Here is a 12,746-nt window from a genome sequence, read left to right as displayed (position 1 = left end):
CTCACACCTGTGCTTCTCCTGCTGGAACCTGTCAAAATGGCCTCAGTGACAGCAGCATGTTAGGGATGTGATTTCCAGATAAGAAAGTGAGCTAACCCGTTGTGCCATACAAGCAGAGGCCCATGTTTAGGTCACAGTCCTTGACACAGAAACAGTGCAAACACCACACTAGGTGGCGCTCTGCCGGTGCTCCTGACCCTGTGCCGCGGCCGCTCCTCCGGTCCCGCAGGGGGCGCTGAGCCGCAGGCCGCGGCGGAGAAGCGCACTGTGGGGTTTTTGTTCCCAGAGCTCCTCGGTGCGCTGTCCACTTCAGCACCACAAGCCGAGCAGAGGCAGCGGGCTAGCTTACACCGAAGAGGAGCTGAGGACGCAGCTCAGCATCAGCACCAGCACCGACACGGGTCCCAAATACTGAAAATACCGAAAACTAGCCGACGATACCCACCAGAAACGCCCACGACAACGAGGCAGAGGACTGCAGAAAAAGGTAAGAGTTTCCGAAGAAGCTCAGATAGGATCAAGTTGGTGGAGGCAGGGGTAATAACGGGCATCACCGGAGAGGAGCAAGCCCCGCTTCCCCTCCTGCTCCGTAAATACTCTTAAACCGTGAAGAGTCCGTGTTTACGTTTCCTTCCTCTGCTGTTTGCGCCTCTTTTCCCACCCCGGGGGTCGCTCGCTACAGATACAGAGGGGCACCTCGGCCACAGAGCAGGTCGGGGACCGTGTTTTTGCTGGGCAGCCTCCTCTCGCTTTGCAGATGGTGGTGTTTTTTAACTCGTCGGTACCCGTCGCTGCAGCCCGGCCGGCAGCTGCCGTTTCTTCGTTTGCCCCAGCGTTAGCCGCGGGGCATTTCACATCTCCGTCACTGTGAGAGCGCTGCTGCTGTTGTGAACTGAAGGGCGTATCGTGTGGTGAAACCAGCCTCCACCCAGTTTACACACCGTGGTCATTTGCGGAATTACCCAGCGACACACAGGGCGGTGAATATAATAACGCACACCGAGCTTTGTCTGGCGTGTGGCTGTGCATTATATGAAACGAGACCTGCTAAAAGAGGCAGAAATTTGAACGGACTTTGGTTTAGAGCTGGATCGTTAGTTCCTTTGTGCTGAACACTTTGTGAGTTGTTGTTATAATGGACAGAGCCTGAAGAGTTGTGTGGTCCTGTCCTGTTTTGTATCATTGAGGCCGCGTTTGTCCTTTAAAAGGCACGAAAAGTAAATCCTTTAAAATTACACTACACTCACACCCGCTTTTTTATTGACTCACCGGCGCTGGGGAACTGGGAAGTTGATCCTCTGTTTATAACTGAGGCAGCTGACAGGCTTCACTTGGTAGCACTTTATTAACATTTTGTGAGTCCTCTCATCCAGTGCTGGTAGCCGAGCAGACTGTGAACTGCTCACAAATATTTCCTGATGCACAACAGTGTGCACTGAGGAAATGTTAGACTGACAGCTTCTGGATGAAGTAAAAGAACAGATCTTATAGGGATAAATGTGGAGCTGCAGCAATTAGCTGATTAATTGAACAGACAGAAAATTTATGAGAAACTAATTTCATAATCTGGTGATGATTTCAGACAAACATTTTAAACGAAAAAAAAAAAAAAAAGCCAAACATTTGCTGGTTCCAGCTTCTGAAATGTGAGGATTTGATTTTTCATTTGTTTTTGTCATCCGTGATTGTGAACTGTAATTTGGACAGAACAAGTCATTAGAAGATACTGAATAAATTTAGTAATTAATCAAGAACATAATAGGCAGATTAACTGATAATTAAGGAGTCTGTTAGTTGCATCCTCAGATTAATGCTGTTCTCAAAGGTAGAATCATAAACATGTAGATCACATTTTAAGGTTTCACAGTGGTTTCTGCAGTATTTCCAGGTTGTGTAAACACACGTGAAATATTATATATGAAATATAGTATTTGCATCTTACAGAAGTAATGATGCAGGAGGTAAAAAAAAAAATGCATTATATCTTATAATACACAGTAAATCCCTTTAGGGAAAGTAAAGTGATATTTGTATTGCTGACCTGTCTCCTAATATTTTCACTAAATATTATGTTGTGACACAAAATGATGATGCTAGAGCTAAAATTATTAGTCAATAAATCCTTGACTGACAAAAAATTAATCAGCAATTCTTTGATAATTAATTTATCATTTCAGTCGTTTGATGTTTCCAGCTTCTCAAATGTGATTTTCTGTTTTTCTCTGTTTTATAAAACTGTAAATAAAATATGTGTGGATGTTGGAGTTTGCCAGACAGAACTAGAAATTTTGAAGACATCACCTTGAGTTTTGGGGAATTGTGATGGAAATCTCACTATTTTGCGATGATGTATAAACCAAATGATTAACTGATTAAAAGAGAAAATAATCAGCAGATTAATCGATAATGGAAATAATTTTTAGCTGCAGCTCTAATTTATGAGAAAAACTCACCGTTCATTATGCTTCTTCAAATTAGTCTATGATAGACAGCGGTGTGACAAAATTCATTCAAATGCCTCACGCGGTCCATGCCGACGTAGCAAATGACTGCTTGGCTCGGTTCTTATGAACTCCCCACGAAGCAGTGGTCAGAGCTCAGTTTGTGACAAGCTGCTCGGTTAAAAAGGAGGCGTCAGCAGGAGCCGTGTGAGTGACAGGACAGTGACGGCTCTGACCAAAGACTCAGCTGCCTGGGACTGGAGCATCACAGCGCTTGTCTGGCCAAACTCAGATTCTGAGTGTATCTTGAGGAAGCAGTCTTCCATTTTGTCTCGGCGCTGCTGTTGGCGAGATAGGCCCAGGTGAGGTAAGAGGCTGATAGAGGGATTAGCTTGTATTAGGATGTGTCTGCTCATAGAGGTGTGAGAGGAATGTCAGTCACTCTCGCTCTATCTTCCTCTGCCGTCTGTCTCTCTCCACAAAGCATCTGTCTCCTGCCTCCTCTACAGTCACATTGTTCCAAGATGAGCAGTGATACAACCCCCCCCCCCCCAGTGGTTCTCCTCGCTATCCCTCCTCGCCACATGCAGCCACTGTCAGTGCATGCCTCCCTGCGCTCTCCTCTCATCCCGCTGGCAGACACACACTGCTCCTCCTCCTGTCCTACTTCCTTCTTCTTCAGCTCTCCTGAAGGGCGAAGCTGCTGCTGGTGAAGCCACGGGGACGGGGGTGGGAGGCAGAGAGGGGGGCAGTTGCACGGGTGCCACAGGGAGAATGGAAAGGTTAGAGTTCTTATCAGGCTCAAGTGTTTCGGACAAGTACCATGTGTCAAAGCTCACAGTGCGGTCTGAGAGTGTGTTAAAATAAATATACAAATTGCTGCAAAGTTGGAGCACAGCAGGGGTGTCTCTGCTCATTCAAAGCAATCCAAGCCAAATCGACTTGGACGCTTAAGAAATAGGAAAATCACGCTGAAACGTTACCTGCTGATTCTACTTGGAACTGCAGTTCATCCGGCTGGGTAAGGGCCACAGTGCAGCCGGGCTGTACCATATCACTGCAGGGGGTGATTCCCTCATGTCTCATTTAAAAGGCTCATCTTTCTGTCTTCTTGTCTCAAATCCAAATGCACTTTGGGAGTGTTTCTTGGTAAAGAGATAAGTTTTACTGCTGTGTCATTTTATTATGGAGAAAGCGAATCATCCAGGAAGTTGTCTTTTATTTTGGAAGCAAAGTTATCATGGTGGTCAGAGTAGGAGACTGAACTAGACCTCACACCACCAGGGGCAAATTAGATCCCTTTAACATTCAGAACAAAGATATTTGAGACATTTAGTGCTAATAAGAAGCTTAAATTTACCATATTAATATTTTTTTACCATTGTCACCGTTTTGCAGCTCTCTATTTTCTCATTATTTAATCACAGTGTGCTCATGATTGATGGCTACGATAATGACTAGCTGTAAATGATCTCTTACAGATGCATAAACAAAGCAGTTAAGTGTGTTTTTCACAGTCAACATCCCTGCTATGCTCCCTCTTTACTGTAACTAAGACAAAATGAACAAATACAGATGTAGAGAAAATCAAACAAAACTCAAATATACACAGGCCTGCCTTTTACAGCATGAAGGAAGTCCTGTAGCCATGTTGTAAAATCTGTGTAGCATTTTGAGATCATTTAATTTATTCCAGTCACAACCAGTTGTAATGTTATAAATCTTTTATGTTATTACTTCCTGTAGCTCAGATTCATTGTATGTTTTAAGTCTTATAACAAAAGATGCAGATGCACATATAAATAATTAAAACAGGTTTTGGTCGCTGTAATCGTTCCTCCTGTTCATTCTGGCCTTTAAAAGACAAAGTCCACATATCTGTAAAAATGTTTATCTGAAGTTTACATGAGGCTTAAGAAGTCTGAGTTAGATAAATTAAGTGGGTGTTATGTTTTATTCGTACAAAAAGAGGGATTGACATCTTTGCAGATGTGAAAATAGAACAAATCAGTAAACAGTTGAAATAATCACAGTTGTTTAGTTGAAAGTTCATTTACAGTTTCACCTCCTATCCTATCAGACAGCACTGGAGATATCCTGATGCTGTAACCTCCAGCCATCTTGTACTTGAATTATTAGCAGCTGCTGTGAGACCCTGGTCTGATACAGATCGATACCCAGCGCACTCTCCACCGGCTGCGGTCCTTGACAAGCTGTTATGAGCTCTGTGCTGTTGCTGTTGTTGTGGTGTGTTGTTGCCGTCATCAGAACCTGCAGCGGCCCTCTCACAGGCAGAAAGCAGCACCTTCCCCTCTTCCATTAAGGTTACCTGAGATGAATTATCCCCAAAAGCACCCCCACCCCACCCCACCCCACCCCACCCCACCCCGGCTGCTGGCTTTGCAGCGGGGCTTGTGTTACAGCACTCAGCCTGACAAAACAGCACACTGCTCTTCCCATGTTAAAGCGCATCCATTTTTAATCCCGCTCCTTTGAGGACACACACAAACAAGAGCACACACTCTCTCTGTGGCTGATTCTTCTTGGTGTTTGCTTTTGATTTTCCATCATGTTTCTCACTACCTTGCAGCAGGAGCACGTGTATCATCGTATGTTTTAGTTTTTTGTTTTGTGTATTTCTAATACTCAACTCAGCGGGAGATTGTAATTTTTTTTCTACCATTTGCACTGCATCCAAAAAACCCACAAAAAATACTGGAGCAGGCTGGTTTAATGACAGAGTCATTTCGATAACTAAATCAGACTGTGAATTTCCTCTGCGGGGATAAAGATGCCATGATTAGGCTCAGCACATCTTTTTAGAGCCCGTCCTCCTCTCACGTCCTCTTGAAATTACACTTGACATTCAGAGGTGAGAAAGTTTTTCTTTGGATAGTCTGGATTGGAAATCTGTATGTCTGTAATGTAACTTTACATTCAAGGTCAGCCTCCCATCGAGGAAAGTATTTAAGCAACTTGGAGGATGAAGAGAGCGCCTGCTTCATCTCCTGATCAAAGGCAGCTCAGCCCCAGATTCATCCTCATCAAGAGGCAGAAAAACATTAGATAAAATTTTGATCAAGCACTAAGAACTGAATAATTCAACCTCGCCTTTCTTTTTTTCCAGTTTGGGGGTGTTTCTAATGAACTTTGTCCTTTGCACGCTGATAACTGTTAAATAAGAGAATGTTTTATTCATTAGTTTCTTCAGATCTATTATTACTAAATTTAATATTTCCCTTGTTATCCATTAACAGCAGCGCATTCTTCTCCACCAAACAGACGCGTTTTCTATCAGATGTGGGGTTTGCGTGCGCGTGCGTGTCGGTGCGTGAGCGTGTGTGCGAGATGTGTGATACAACAGGCACATGAAACTGCATTATTGAAGTCAATACAGTCATGAGAAACGGCCACGCTCTTTTCGAGTCGGGGCCGTTTGAAGCTGTCACCCAGTTACTGCTCAAAGGGCACTGTTTGACTGCTTGTTAGCCATCTTTGGGCTCGGTGTGTGTGTACTCTGTGTGTGTGTGTGTGTGTGTGTGTGTGTGTGTGTGTGTGTGTGGTGCTGTCCCCTAGGGATCCCCTTCCCCTATCCCACTGACTTCAGAGCTGCTTTGAAGTTCCTCCTCAGGAGAGGAGAGGTGAAGGGGAGGGAAAAGAGAGAGAGAGAGACGGGGGGGGGCTGAGACAAAGGGAGGTGGGAGGAGGGAAGGGGTGCAGTGGAAATGCTTCATTTTTATTCCTGCACTCACTCCGCTCATCGCTGAGTCTTTTTCCCCTCATAATTTGAGAATGATGTCATAGTCTGAACAGAGCTTTTTGTATGACAAACTGTGGCTGCGTTGTTGAGGTGAGTATGAATTCACAGGGCAGAGAGAGAGAGAGAGAGAGAGAGAGTGGTCGATGCCAGGAGAGCGCTGTGTTAGGAATTTATAGCATATTAGGGTGGTCATGTAGCTGCTCTCGGTCAGCTGATGAATAATGGAGGGGATCAGTGTCTAGTTCCATCAGGTGATCCCGGTGTAGTTTTCAGGAGTGCTCTGTGTGTTTATGTGTGTGTGTGTGTGTGTGTGTGTGTGTGTGTGTGTGTGGGCGGGTGGGTGTGAGGGTGAGAAGAATGGAGAAAGGCGCAGTGAGAGCAGCTGCTGCACCCTCAATACAAAACCATCTGCTGTGCTGAATCCAGAGAACTCACACACACACACACACACACACACACACACACACACACACACACACACACACATCCTCCCCTATTCTGTCTTTAGCAAACACACACCACACATACAAACAGAGAAGAATACACTATCACTACAGCGATCTATCTATATAAACATATATACAAAAACAATCATTTTCAAAATTAAGAAAATAATAATTTTAGGCTGATGTAGAAAAAGGAGAAGAATAAATTATTATATTTATACTTATTTTTATATGGGCTCAGCAGAACAGTGCTCCCAGTTCTGCAGTATTGTGGAGGAAAAAGAAAAATAAGCAAATAACCTGCATAGTGTGAAAGTGAAACTAATGAGTGTTTGAAAGCACAGGTAGATCCACCTGCTGAGCACATCTGCCTGATGCGTCTGCGATGGTTCGATTGCACCGGCTGCAGGCAGGAGCCACCCTTCACTGATGTTTAACTCCTTCCTCCCTATACCGCCCCCTGCAGGGATCCTTGTTCTCACCACAGTCAGAAGCTTTCTTGTTCTGCCTCCTCTGCCAGGTCTTTAAAAGAGCTTCCTCAGCTCTGGAGCCTGTGATCCAAAGAGACTTCAGGGTGGATGCTGCAGTGTGTTCTCTGTAACCAGCGTCCACTGGATAGGTGAACGCCCTCCACCCTGCTTGTGACACAGCTAAGAGCTTTGTGTAGAGCTTTCCTTTTTTCTCTCGAGGGCAGCCCCTGTTCCCTCTGCCAGTGGAACCAGAGCACGACATCTGGCTGTAGGAACATTGTGATGGGAACTTCAGTTGGTGTTCAGCTCTCATGTTCCACTCACCTGTGGGTGACAGGATAGACCACTGCCTTGTGCATCTGCTCTGAGCCTCCCCCCTTTACCTGACAAACTGAATCAGCTGCTGTGATGTCACTGGGCTGGTCCTGTTTGCTTCTATCCTTCAGGATTTCAGTAAGCTTACACACGACCCGGTTGTGGCACCATCCGTACTGGCCCTGTGTCAGTGCTGCCTTGCAGCCAGACAGGAAGTACTGCAAGCTCAGCTTCTGTGAGTCGCAGAGTTGGCACGTCTCCTCTGAGCTGTAGCAGAGGTGCAGGTTCTGTGAAGACCATAATATGTGACTGTGATAAGGAAGGTCAGCCTCGCTCGTGGCTCCTTCACATAAGTAACGGTCCGATGATGATGATCACAGCCTCCCAGGTTGTCCAGGTCCCTTTGTGCTGTTGGCTCACAGCTCTGATTTTATAGCTCTCCCATGTTTCACTTTCCATGTTTGTAGCTTAGACCACATCGTAGCTGCTGCTCTCCTTCCACAACGGGCCCTGCCAGGCTGCAGTAATCCAACAATCTCCTGGAGTCGTGGTCGATTGATGGACTTGGTGTTTTGGACAGACAGGTCAGCTGAGTCTCTCAGCTTGAACATGAGCCTCAGCTTCTCCGGCCTGTAGCCCTAATGGACTTCAGTGAAAGCTTCACAGTGTTTCTCCCAGTGTGTTGATGGACAGATGGCTTTTGGAAAGGAGGCCTGCTTTATCCAAAAGCCACACTCTAGCTCTTTCACTCTGCTGTGAGAGATTTAAACACATACAGGAAATGCTTTATTGATGATGGTGGTTTACTGTGCACAGCCTCGCAGTAAAGGCAGGTGTTTGTTTCTGTTTCTTAACGTTCCTCAGAAAGCCAACTAAATCATACCACACCAGTGACAGATACTGTAGATAAAGCGAAAGAATGAGTGGGAGAAATGATCCTCTCAGCAGCCCATCCAGAGCTGTCATAATCCTGAGTGGGTGAGGTGGTGGAGAGGATCGGGCAAAGATAAGACGATGACTCAGGGACTAGCTCTCACATGAGGAAATGAGACGCAGCCTCAGTAACGACTTGTTTGGTGAATTACTAACCTCTCTCTCACCCATTAAAAACAGTGTTTACAAGATTAAACTAATATAATCCTCCACCAGCCCCAGTTTGCACTCTTTATGGTCTGTTTCAATCATTTGTAACATTTATTTGTACCACATACGGTCTTTTGAGTAAACATGGTTTTAATGTGATTGCATGAAATGAGTGACAACAGTTCACTGTGAGTGAAACCAGCAGATGACAAAATGTCATCAGTGCTGCGCTGCGCTGCACTGCGTGGCAGAATCCCATCTATTTACCCCAGAGAGACGGGAAAAAGGCCAAGGACGCGCAGGAATAAAAGCAGGAAAAGGTGATGCTGCGAGCAAAAACTGTGCTGAGAAGATGAATGCTGGCTCTGACCTTTTCCATCTTTTCTTTGCAGACCATGCTGGGAATTCATATCAGCTCTGCCGGCTGCAGCCGTCGCACCATCTTCTGCTATTTAGAGCAGGCCAGAGCTAAAATAACAGTTTGTTCCCTTTATGGCGGTGCTGGGGTACCGCTGGATTGACCCAAGTGTAAAATCTATACCTGTGCTCGGGTTTGAATTACGCCATTATTTCAGTCTTTGTGTGCTACAATCAGACTGATGTGTGTTCAGATCAGCTCATCGGCTCACTGCTCCCTGTCACAGAGAGTCATACAGCTGTTGTGGGGGAGGGGTGAATCAATCATGCTCCCTCTCTCTCTCTGATTATGTAAAACTGTGTAGGTGCGTGTGCATGTGGTGGCTGATGAATGTCTCTCTCTCTGTATAGTCAGACTTAGGAGTAAATGGCTCTTGTAAATAATAAATAACCAGTTTAATAGAAAGGCTGGAGTCGGACTGTGTGTATTATTCAAAGCTACTTCTGCAGCAGCTTGAGTTTTACTTTATCCGTTAATTGCTCTCATAACTCGGGCACTTAACACCACCCGAACACTGTTTTTTGGGGTTTTTTTGGGGGGGGGGGGGGTTTGCACAAAGAGGGTTTTCGGAAGAACAGATGTTCGGATACATTGAAACACATGCACACAAAAAACTATTATACTATTGGTGTGAAATCCTCAATATCTCCTGTAGGAGTTAACAACAGTCTAACATATCTACAATATATAGAGTGGGAAGAAATAACAAGAACAGTAAACAAAAAGAAAAATAGACTGGAGCAGGAAAGAAATTCTGGGGCTGACAGATGAGGTGCATCAGAAATTCAGTAGCATCATGACAGGTGCAGTGAAGATGTGTGGAAAATGACTGCAAGCAAAATCAGTGCCAAATTTATTCATGTTGTTTGCAGCCGTGGAAAGCATGGCATCCTAGCAAATGTTCAAAGCAAATACAAATAGTATGGGAAGACTTATTATTCTGAATTATGCACATTGTCTCTGATTATTCTTAATGACCAATGATACTTTGCACATTCAGTCTACTCACCCTGGTTTCTGTACTGCAGTCATCTAAGACCTAACAATTCAAGAGACTTCTGCAGTTAAATTAAATTTAGAAGAAATTAAGTCTGAGAGCAGGAATTAAAGTGAAGGATTTTTACTTTTGTCCATCACTGAAGTTTAAATTGTCACCTTTACCTGTTTGGTAATAACCCTGGCCCATAAAAATAAAATTTATGTACTAGAAAAATAATTTTCCTCATTATTTTCTGATGAGAAACTTAATCACTGCCTGACTATGTATCAAGTGAAGCTACACCAAGTGACAGGGAGGATGGTGGCTGCACTGGGACATTTTGATTAAGGGAAAGATTGTGGTTTAGATTAAATGTTAACAAATGTTGTGTGTCATGCTTGAATTGAGTGTGAACCTCTTCTGCATTAAATCAACACTATGATCTTTCCTTCACTGTGTGACTAAACATGACTGTAAAAATGGTTAATAATTGGAGCCCACCCAATAAATGGGCCAGGCCTATTTATCACGAGATATTAGCTCAGTATCAGTGTACGTCAAACAATAAATGATGAGAAATTGAGAAATGCCCAAAGATATGTTTTGTTCTATAGTTTGTTTGACCTTTATTAAAAAATGTTTATTTGTTATAATTTGTGTAGAAAATAAAATCAGCGTCAGATATTTAATCGGTTGGTCTCGATCGCTATCAGCCTCAAAAATCCTGTATCTGTAGCTGTAGTTGCTACAAGTGAATTTTATATTGTAAGATCTGATATTTTAGTGGGGAAAAAAAGGAATACAGTCTGTGAACATTTACTAATTTGTTCAGTTTCTTTCCAAATATGTTCCTGTTGCTTTTCCAGAAGCACCACTCAGTTCTTTAGAATAATCAAGCATCCTTCTGTGTGTGGATATTCATGTCATATGCCAAATGATTTTTACTACCAACTTTCTCACAAACACAAATTGGCAGCAGCAGGCACAAGTTAAATTGGGAAAAATAAGTCGCTCATAATAAGAGAAGGCAGGACAAAGCTGTCGGGCAGGGAACACACCATGTTTGTAAAATCACATCCACAGCACGGACCTGACACAGAGAGAAAAACATGGCTGCACCCCACAAACAGCACAGCAGTCTGTGTGGATCTGTGGTAACTACCTTCTTCTGAGAAAGAGCTTACAGTAATGGACATGGATAGTGGATTGTGAATTATTTAGGAGCTCTATCAGACAGCGTCTGCAAGGCACTGCCCCAGACTGTGAATTCAAACCTGCTATTGGACTGATATGCAAGGAGGGAGTCCTCTATCTGCTGCTCGACAGATCCTCTCAGTGGAAAATCAACAACCTGTCTCTGAGAGTAAGCAGCACAAACAGGCTGGTGTGAGGCTGCCTGCACTGTTTTATTCTACATCCTGTAGAGAAGTAATCATACAAAAGCATTTACTGTAAATTGTAGCCTGTTTAATAAATAATACAGTGAGATGTTTGAATGTTTTTATTCCAGGAAGCTTTCAGCGGGATGATTGCCGTGCACGAATGTCTCGTTGGGAATAAAGCTCTGACTTAAATGTCTGCACTCTGTAGTGAAGGTTGACTGTACATGATTGTGAGAGGCTGTGTGTGTATTCAGGTGCAGGCTGGTTGGTTAAAGCTAATGATGTCAGAAGTGCTGGAGGTATTCTGCAGACATGTGTGAGCGTCTTTTCTGCTGAGCGGCACCTTAGGCATGGTGAAGTAACACATTACCTCTGTCAATACAAGACATCCTCGTAACATCTAATACTGTCACCTCCTTTCATGTCTCCAAACCTCTGTCACCGCTTTGATTAAGCAACCACAAGCAATTACTCTGTATAATTGTGTCCAATATACAGAATGAAAGCTCTGGCAGCATGGGAGGCCCATTCATCAAGTTGTCTGAGAGGAACACTGCTGCTGCCGTAGGCAAGGTCACTTTTAATACCCTCCAGCAGTCCTGGTGTTTTACATAGTTACTAGTTACTTTACAGGTTAAGACACATAAACCATATAGTAGCCTCATAAAATCCACCAAAGCGTGAAAGATTAAACTAGTTCCCAACCTTAAGGCCTGTGACCCCCTCACAAGAAGCTGTGTGTGGTTCGGGTCACTTGTCCTGTTTCAGATGTCTATGAGTTGTCAGCAGTTCACCCAAAGAGACATTTCCTCTCTAAACCTCTCACATAGTTTCATTTAAAGATCTGTAAGAGGCCCAAAGAGGTCAGACTATTTCAAAATAAAAGCAAAGATGAGAGAAAAGCCCAAAACTTAAAAACCGGCTTGATCTTGTGGTGGTTTTACCTGCAAGAATTTAATAGTATGTTGTTCATGTGACAGTTTTATTTTTCAGTCTTTACCAGCAGAATCATCAGGATTTCAGCAAACTTATAAAAACACTGAGTCGAGTTGTGCTTTTCTTTTTCTTCATTGAATAGGAGGTAGAGTAGCTCTGTAACTGGACTGTTTCAGAATTCACCAGCAGTTAGATGACGGCTCGTTGTACTATACCTTCCAGTTGTGATTCAAAAGTCTTATGTAACAATACATTGTTGAATTAGATTTAAATGAATATTAAGGGAGTTGTGTATATTTCAAATGAGATTTGTTTGTCCCATCCGCATGACTTGTGGAAGACCATGTTTTAATAAACTCCTTTTCTCTCACACACACATGCGTTCACACACGGCCACACAGTAGCAGCTGCTTTATAATGAAATATTTGTTCCATGCCACTATCAAAGTTTCCCAATTTAAACTTCTGCAATCAGTAGAATTTGAACTTCAGTCATAAGTATAATTATGCTATTTC

General features: G+C 43.7%; 1 protein-coding gene across 2 annotated transcripts in view; it reads left to right on the top strand.

The window, feature by feature from the left end:
* The first annotated feature begins 302 nt into the window (after positions 1-302).
* srrm3 (serine/arginine repetitive matrix 3) overlaps positions 303-12,746 on the top strand; it is a 72,229-nt gene continuing 59,785 nt past the window's right edge. Inside the window, exon 1 of one of the 2 annotated variants that reach the window (XM_071460353.1) lies at positions 303-487. The gene's annotated coding sequence lies outside the window, so the exon portion shown is untranslated. The remainder of the gene's footprint in view (positions 488-12,746) is intronic. The other variant, XM_071460354.1, reaches the window with a different exon arrangement.

The sequence above is a fragment of the Trachinotus anak genome, unplaced genomic scaffold, assembly GCF_046630095.1.
Source record: "Trachinotus anak isolate AG129_WGS33_773 ecotype Australia unplaced genomic scaffold, CSIRO_AGI_Tana_v1 ptg000024l, whole genome shotgun sequence".
Taxonomy (NCBI): domain Eukaryota; kingdom Metazoa; phylum Chordata; class Actinopteri; order Carangiformes; family Carangidae; genus Trachinotus; species Trachinotus anak.
This window is presented reverse-complemented; position numbering and strand designations above follow the sequence as displayed.